The following is a 9,792-nucleotide window of genomic DNA, read 5'->3' on the forward strand; positions in this document are numbered from 1 at the left end:
TTAATGAGTCTTCCTCCAATCCTGACGCCATGTTTTTCTTCGTAGAACCCAGCTTCTCGTATTATTTGCTCAGCATACAGGTTGAATAAGTATGGTGAAAGGACACAACCTTGTCGCACACCTTCCCTCACAGCAGCACTATTTACAATAGCAAAAAGATGGAAACAGCCAAAGTGCCCATCAACTGAAGAATGGATAAACAAACTGTGGTACATACACACAATGGAATATTATGCTGCCTTGAAAAATAACAAGGAAGCTGCAAGCCACCGCATAACATAGATGAACCTTGAGGACATTATGTTGAGTTAAATTAGTCAGTCACAAAAGGAGAAATACTGCATAGGACCACTATTGTAAAAGACTAAGAAAAAGAGCCCATACTAAAAGGGAGGTTCTTGGCTTGTTGCTGGGATGTGGGGGGTGGGGTGAGAGGAGGGAGGGGAAAGTGGAGCACAGGGCAGGGAATAGACACAGGATAGTTTGGGTGCTGGGTTGTTGTTGTTGTTATGTGCCGTCGAGTTGGTTCCGATCCATAGCGACCCTGAACAGGGTTTCCGAGGCCGTAAATCTTTAGGGGAGCAGAAAGCCTCATTTTTCTCCCGCGGAGCAGCTGGTAGTTTCGAACTGCTGACCTTGTGGTTCACAGCCCAATTCGTAACCACTACGCTACCAGAGCTCCTTTGGATGCTGGGTTGTTGTTGTTGTTAAGTGCCGTTGAGTCGGTTCTTGGATGCTGGGTAGGGGGGTAATATACAAGAAAAGGGATAGGAATGGAAAAACAAAGTGGATGGAAGAAAAATTAGGCAGGTTTGCATGGGCTATGGGGGACAGAGGTAAATAATGATGTGTGCACAACCTTGGGACAACAGGGATTGAGACATGGTTGGAATGGGGAAAAGGGGGAAAATAATGTTAAGATGCTTGGCTGTCTTTTGAGTTTTGGTTTCCCTTGCATACCCTTATAAAATAGATACTGGAGGTGGAGAGAAAGGAATAGCCAGAAATGTCACCATAGAAGGCTTGTAAGTCCATCTTCTGCCTATAACAGATTGGAATACCTAAAAGGGGCTACAACGTGCCTAGTGAAGGAGGCTTCCTGTGGAGCCTCTGCATTACATAAGACTATAGGTGGAATCCTGAACAGCATCCAGAATCTTCAGAGGTGGGAAATTTTCACTTGAAAGGATGGGCAGACCAGCCTGGAGCAGCTAGAAGAACAGAAAATACTTCTTCAAAGAACAACCAACAGGAAAAATACAAAGCAATATAAGCAGACCAACTGATTACTACAAGAACAAGAAAGTTGCTCGCCCAGGAGACATCAAGGCAAGTGGTCAGGTCCCCTCAGAGCAAACCCCTTTCCAAGACTAAGACTCAATGGGAATACACACTCTGATTGGTGACTACGTTCGTCACCGATAAAGGGAAGTGAGGAAAAAACAGCAATGAAGCTGCAAGCTAAGCCCTACAACGTTCAATAGACTCCTGTGAACCCTGGTAGAGACCTGGTTGGCCAGCAGTATGGCAAGACCTGGGTACTCTTGGGCCCAGAGTCAGTGACATAGCCACAGAGGACTAGAGTGGAGAGCGAAGCATCCAGCTGATATGAAGAGAGGTCATATGCACAAGAACACCCACACTTGCAGATAATACCCACTTGACCTGGCTTCAACGACTGGATGATCAAAGTTCAACTAGAAGAAAAAAGAAGAGGAAAAAAAGAGTAATCTGATACAATTTGATGAACTTGACCTATGCCTCAAAAGAGGGAACAAAGCTTTATAGAGAGGATCATTCCCAACCCCTCCATATACAGAGTAGAGAGGGATGGGTAACTTGGACATTGGCTACCCAAAGTGGGGGGTGGGAGGGCTACAAAGGCACAGTGACTGCTTTCAAGAGGGAACCTTGATCCAAAGGGCATGGAGGAAGGTAGAATCGCAAATGAGTAGATCCAATCTGTCTAGGCAGGGCTGCTGAAATGAAATTCAAATAGGTCTTTTGTGATACAATAGTGAATAATTGTTATCAGAACTGATTGTGAGGGTTGGAAATGTAAAGGTAGACATTTTGTAGCAAGGAGGGGAGTGATTCACTTTGCAGTCTAGGAGTGGACGTCCCTGGGACCATCAAGGGAGAAGAGTGGAGAGCGGGACCCTACCCAGAGAAGCAGTGATGCCAGAGATGGTGACAGAGATGATGACATGGAGAGATGGAGCAGCTGGTGACTTTAGACCCAGGAAGGGAGAGGGGCTGTGTGCTGATGACCAGGGGGCAGGCTTATAAAGCCTTTGGTTGGTTGATGATGCATAGAGGGGATTGTAACCATGACAATGAAATGATATACGATAGGATGAATGTAAAAGTAATGTTCTCCAATATAAAGTATCACATAATTCACAATAAAACATTAAAAAGAAGAAGAATTGGGTTGACCTGCTAAGAATCCAACATTTGTACTATCACCTAACCCATTTTCATCCATTCTAACCATAAAGATATTAAATGAAATTGCCACATGATTTTCTCAAGTCTACAGCATTCCTTCAGATTTCAAGTTCAGTAAACAAATGAAAGAATATGACCTTAGTTCAGAATGACTTGTTCTTAAAGAAACTATGTTGGCTCCATCTCTGGTCCTATAAACCCGTCTGGCTCCCTCACACTGACTCTCAACTGCTAATGGTTATCACAGCTTGCTTCAATAGTCTTGCCTAGCCTTATTGTTTGACACTGTACTCTGATCTTTGATCTTTCTTCTCGCATGGTTTATCTACAAGTGTGTTTTATGAAACACTCCTGTCAGATGTCAGTAGATCACTTTGTGTGTTTTTTATTTCTGTTTCTTTTAAAGAGTGGTTCTGGGGTTAAGCAAAACTAAACAATCTTATTTTTTGCAGAGCTTTTAGCATTTTTAATGGTCATTGTGAAACTAGTTAAAGAGATAATCTATGTAGAGCTTCAGATTATTTGATCATGAATGAACTCTTGTATGTAAACACATACACACTGCATGAATAATTTCTTTTAGAAAGATCAGCACGAAACTGTTTCTTATGAGGTGGAAGGTAAAAATGTCCCAAATGTCTAACTTTTCGAAATGTCTGTCACACTCCATCATCTCTAATATCAACGACTCCTACACCCCTCAGTACTCTTCCTCCCATCTTTGGATTCCATAATTTGCTACATTTCACAGAATTCATGAACCACCAAGGAAATAGCTCACACAGTTGTGGAGACTGACAAGTCCCAAATCCAGGGGTCATAAATCATGCTGGACTCTTGTGGTTGAGGGGCCGATTAACTCAAATTGACTGGTAAGAGGGCAGGTTGCTGCCTCACAAGGTTTTAAAAGCTGGTAATTAGGGTTATACATACACTACAGTTTACTTATGTATTCTAATGTAAAAAGTCCTGGTTAAGGAATTGGGCAGTGATTAAACATTGGGCAGCTAACCGAAACATGGGTGGTTTTAAGCCACCAACCACTCCACAAGAGAAAAATGAGGCAGGCTGCTTCTGCTAAGATTTGCAGCCTTGGAAACTCTATGAACTCGGTCTTATATGAATTGAAATCAACTCAATGGCAATGGGTTTTAAGAATGTACATGGACTTTGCACTGTTTCCAGTGTTCCTGTTGCAAACAATACTACAATGATAGCCTTATCTATGATTACTGTTGCACCTCTGCAAGTTTTCTAAGAAATGTACTTCAGTATGGGATTAGTGGTGGTGGTTATGTGCCATGGAGTCAGTTCTGACTCAGGGCTTCCGAGGTTGTAAATCTTTACGGGAGCAGAAAACTTCCTTTCTCCTGCGGAACAATTGGTAGTTTCGAACTGCTTACCTTAGGGTTAGCAGTCCAATTCGTAACCACTACTCTACCAGATAGTTATATCATCAACTCTATTAAAGAATATCAAACTCTTTTCCACCATGATTGCACTCAACTAGCAGTGTATGGATATTTTCATTGTTTTATGTCCTTGAAAATACTCTTAATTACAAGACTTTTTAAGTTTTACGAATACCCAACCTCAGCAATATCTGGTAGATATTATCTGATACCTAACTGTTATACCTAATTGTTGATACCTAATAACAATTAGGTGTCAGATAATATCTACCAGATATTGTTGAAGTTGAGTTTTATCTCATATTTTTATGAACCATTCTCATTTCCTCTCTGAAATGCTTGTTCTTATCATTTGTTTTTTGTAATCAAGTTGTTTGTCTTTTTCTTATTAAGTCAGAGAAGTTTGTTATATAACCTAGACACAAATTTCTTACTGGTTAAAATATTGCAAATATTTTCTACCAATCTGTGGATTGCATTTTCACTTTTTTATAGTGTTTTTTGGAGAAAACAAGTTTTTAATTTTAACACAATCAAAGTTGTCAGTCTTATTTAAATAAGGATTTCCTCCTTTTGAATGTTGTTTAATACATCTTTTTTGTACACTCTAAAGATTTTTTTTTTACATTTTCCCCTAAAAGTTTTACAGTTTTCCCTTTTTAATTGAAGTCCTACATTGATAAAAGAATATGGGTATAAAAGTTGTAAAGATTCTTTTATTCCCTCTCATACGGATAATCAGTTGTCTCAAAACCATATGTTATATGGCTCATTTTTTCCCAAACTGATTCTCGATGCCAGCTCTTTATATAGTGGCTGGTTTGTGTTCTTCAAATCAGATATGAATGTGTCTCTGAGCTCTCTGTTCTGTTCCATTGGGCTACTTTCTTATCCCTACATCCAAACCAGTCTTAATTCCTATAGATGGACATCTGAAAGGGCAAGTTCCTCACACTGATATTATTATTTGGGAGTATATTGGTTATTTGGGGCTCTGTAGAATAAGTACTGGGCTTCTAAATGCAAGGTTGATAATTCAAACCTACAAACCATTCTTCAGGGAAAAGATGAAGCTTTCTGCTCCCACAAAGATTTATAGCCACAAAAATCCTCTATCGGGTCTTTGTGAATCAGAATAGACTCAACAACACTCAAACACCACCACAATGACGTATTGACTATTTATGATTTTGCTCATCCATGTAGATTGTATATATAAATAACTAATTAAATTTCCCCAGACTCCTCTTGGAGTCTGTTTGAATTGATTTTGGAAATCAAACATTTAGTTTGAATTGATTTTGGAAAAATTAACAGCCTTATAATGTTGAGTCTTCCTGTCCATAACCATAATGTTTCTTTCGACTCATTTGTTGTTCTTTTAAAAGTTTTTATTGTGAATTGAGTAAAGGTTTACAGAGCAGATAATCAGTTTTAAATTCAACAAATCATATACTTTGTTTTATTACAATGACTGTGATACCTTCCATGGACCAACAGTTAACGGTATTTACATCTACTCTAACCCTTGCATTGTTACTGTGTCTCTCACTATATTTGTCTTTTCTCTGCTAACCTCACTCTTGTTGTATATTGCCTATTCTGTCACCCATGTAAGCAAGTACAACTCCTCTAGCCAGTGAATAATTTTCCATTTCCCTTCCCCTCCCGTAACTATTATACATTGTTTCTTTTATCAAGAAAATCCTTTCTTTTCTGTTTAAAAAACGTTGATCTCATACAGTATTTGTCCTATTGTGAATGGTAAATTTCACTCAGTATATTTTCACAACAGATTCATCTTTATTCTTCAACATTGAGTAGTATTCCATTGTATGTATGTACAAAAGTTTGACCATTCTTCTGTTAACTGGCGTTTAGGTTGTCTCCATCTTTTTGATGTGTCTCTGGTAGACAGCATATTGAAGGATCCTGTTTCCTTATCCATTCTGCTACTCTCTATCTCTTGATTGGTGTATTTAATCCATTTACATCCAGTGTAATTATCGATAGGTATGAACTGATTGCTGTCATTTTGCTCTGTGTGTATTTTTTTGATGGTGCTGCTGTTTCTTTTTTCCACATAATTTTCTGCAGTGAGCTAATTTTCATTTCTGTTGTGATGTTGGTAATGGATGCCATCAAGTTGATATTGACTCATAGCAACCCTAGGCACACCAGAACAAAACACTGCCCAGTCTTGCACCATCCTCCCAATGGTTGCTAAGCTTGAGCCCATTGCTACTGCCACTGTGCCAATCCATTTTTTGGGGGGGTCTTCCACTTTTTCTCTGACCTTACACTTTACCAAACATGATATCCTTCTTGAGGCACTGACCTCTCCTGATAAATATGTCTGAAGTATGTGAGACAAAGTCTGACCATCCTGGCTTCCAAGGAGCATTTTGGCTGTACTTCTTCCACCACAGACTGGTTTGTTCTTTTGTCAGTCCAAGGTACTTTAAATATTCTACTCCCACACCATAATTCAAATGCATCACTTCTTCTCCAATCTTCCTTTATTCACTGGCCAACTTTCTCATGCATATAAGGTTATTGAAAATACCATGGTTTGGGTCAGGCACACCTTAATAGTCTAACTGACATCTTTGTTCCTGAACACTTTAAAGTGGTCTTGTGAAGCAGATTAGCCTAATACAACATATTATTTGATTTCTTGGCTGTTGCTTCCATGAGTGTTGATGGTTGATCCAAGCAAAATGAAGTCTTTGACAACTTCAATTTTTTCTTCATTTATATGTTGTTGTTATGTGCCGTGGAGTCAGTTCCGACTCATAGCAACCCTGTACAGGGTTTCTGAGGCTTAAATCTTTACAGGAACAGAAAGCCTCATCTTTCTTCTGTTAGTTTCAAAATGCTGACAATGAGATTAGCAGCCCAATTCATAACCACTACATTACTAGAATTCCTTTATATAGTTGTTGCTTATTGGTCCAGTGGTGAGGACTTTTGCTTTCTTTACATTGGGTGCAACCCATAACAAAATCTGTGGTCTTTGATTTTCATCCTAAGTATTTTAACTCCTCTTTGCTTTCAGCAAGCCAGGTTGTATCATCTGCATATTGCAGGTTGTTAATGAGTCTTCCCCTGATCCTGACGCCATGTTTTTCTTCATATAATCCAGCTTCTTGAATTATTTGCTCGGCATCCAGATTGAATAACTATGGTGAAAGAATACAGCACTGGCACATACATTTTTTGTTATAAACCATTCAGTGTTCCCTTGTTCTGTTCGAACAGCTGCCTCTTGGTCTATGTCCAGGTTCCTCATTAGCACAATTAAGTGTCCCAGAATACTCATTCTCTGCAATGTTGTTTATAGTTTGTCATGACCCACACAATCAAAAGCCTTTGCATAATCAATAAAGCATAGCTAAACATCTTTCTGGTATTCTCTGCTTTCAGCCGTCTGATATCATGTATTCCTCATTATAAGTCCTCTTCTGAATCCAGCTTGAACCTCTGGAAGTTCTCTGTCAATGTATGGTTGTAGCCATTTTTGTATTACCTTCAGAAAATTTTTACTTGCATGAAATATTAATGATATTGCCTGATAATTTCCACATTCTGTTGGGTCACCTTTAGAGTGGGCACAAATATGGATCTCTTCCAGTCAGTTGGCCAGGCAGTTGTCATCCAAATTTCTTGATATAGAAACAAAGAATCATTGGTCTTGCAAAATTCTGTCATGCCCTCTCCAGCATCATTTCTATCACCAAGGCCATATTTTCCAACTACTCATCCTTCCTCTTGGTTTTCAGCCTCTGCATTCCAATCACCAGTAATTATCAGTACATCTTGATTGCATGTCTGATCAGTTTCAGATTGAAGAGATTTGTAGAATTATTCAATTTCATCATCACTGGCTTTAATGATTGGTGCATAAATTTGAATAATAGTGGCATTAACTGGTTGCCTTGTAGGCATATGTATATTATCCTATCACAGACAACATTGTACTTCAACACAGATATTGATATGTTCTTTTTGATTATGAACGTCATGCCATTCCTCTTAAATTTTCCACTTTTTACTTTATTACTGGCATAGTAAACCATGTGATTGCCAGATTCAAAATACTATCAGTGCATTTCAGCTCACTAATGACTAGTATATTTATGTTTATGTGTTCCATTTCATTTTTTACAATATCCATTTTTCCTAGATTTATACTTTGCACAGCCCATGTTCTAATTATTACATGTTTACTGCTGTTTCTCTTCATTATGAGTTGTGCCTCATCAGCAAATGATGGTCCCAAAAGCTTTACTCCATTCACATCATCACAGTCAACTCTACTGAAGGCAGCTCTTTCCAATAGTATTTTGAGTGCCTTCCAACCTGAGGGGCTCATTTTTTGGCACTATATCTGACAATATTCTGGTGTTCATCATGTTTCAGTATTCAGTATTCTGATGCTGACAGTGTTCCATGCTATTCATAAGATTTTCAGTTACTAAATATTCAGAAGTAGTCACTCTCTCCTTATTCCTGTTGCTGTTGTTAAGTGCCTTCGAGTCAGTTCCAACTCACAGTGACCCTGTATAGCGTTTCTGAGGAGCAGCTGGTGAGCTTGAACTGCCGACCTTGCAGTTCAAACCAACCGTGCAGTCCAGCGCATTAACCCAAAGCACCACAGCAGGACTCCTTCCTTCTTCCTAGACTGTCTTAATCAAGAAGCTCAACTGAAACCTGCCCACCATGGGCTACCCTGCTGGTATTTAAAATACCCATGGCATAATAGCTTTCAGAATCACAGCACCATGCAAGTCACCACGGTAGTACAAATTGACAGGAGTGGTGGTTCTTTGTGCTAGTGTTTACTAAATCTTTCTGATTTTCTTCTTTTTCAATTGTAATGTGAAGGTGTATTAATATTCTTTGAGTCTACTCATGTAATTTGTTATTTTTTTCCCTGTTTAAAACAGTCTGTTTTATCTTGAAATCTACTTGACATTCTTGCCATTTGGAAGTTCTATATCTACACTCTCTCCTCTTTTTGTTTTGTAGTTGATTTATAATTATAAATTGATATCTCTGGTTCCCTATTTTCAGTCATGTAGTTTTGTTTTACTTTAAATACTACTACATCACTCCCTGGAAACCCTACACTTGGTCATTATGGGTCAGAACCGACTCGATGACACTTAACAACAACAAATATCTGGATTGAGTTCTGGGTAGTATAATCTCAGGTTGTTGTCTGATGTTGTTGGTTCTCACTCCAAAGAACATTTTTTTGTATTTTTTGTAAAGTTGGTTTTGTTATTACAAATTTTCTTTAATTTTTGTCTATCTGGAAATGTACTAATTGCATTGTTGTATTTGAGAGACAACTTTGCTGGGTGTATGATTCTTGGTTGGAATTTTTTTTTTTTCCTTTTCAGTTTCATAAATGTCATCTCATTGCCTTCTTGCCTGTATGGTTTCTGCTGAGAAATGGGAGCTTAGTCTTATTGGTTCTCCTTTGTATGTAAAATTTCATTTTTCCTGAGCTGCTTTCAGAATTCTTTCCTTGTGTTTGGTTTTGGAGAGTTTGATTATAATACGTTTTGGATATTTTCTTTTGTGTTCTATCTTGCAAGGGGTTTGTTCAGCTTCTTATATGCTTATTTTCTCATCTTTCATGATGTTAGGCATTTTTTTTTCCAACAATTTTCTCTGTGCTTTTCATTATTTGTTCTTGTTCTAGAATTTTCTCTGTGTTTTTTATTGTCTCTGTTCTAGAATTCTGATCACCTGTAAGTTATTCCTCTTCATGGTATCCCACATAACTCTTACGGTTTCTTCGAAATTTTTTTGCCATTTTTTTTTTCCTGATTGTTCTAGCATACTAGTATTGAAAGATTTATCTTCAAGTTCACTAATCCACATGTCCAATGCTTTGAATCTACTCCTTTGCCCTTTA

This window comes from Chrysochloris asiatica, unplaced genomic scaffold (assembly GCF_000296735.1).
Source record: "Chrysochloris asiatica unplaced genomic scaffold, ChrAsi1.0 scaffold00085, whole genome shotgun sequence".
NCBI classification, from domain to species: Eukaryota; Metazoa; Chordata; class Mammalia; order Afrosoricida; family Chrysochloridae; genus Chrysochloris; species Chrysochloris asiatica.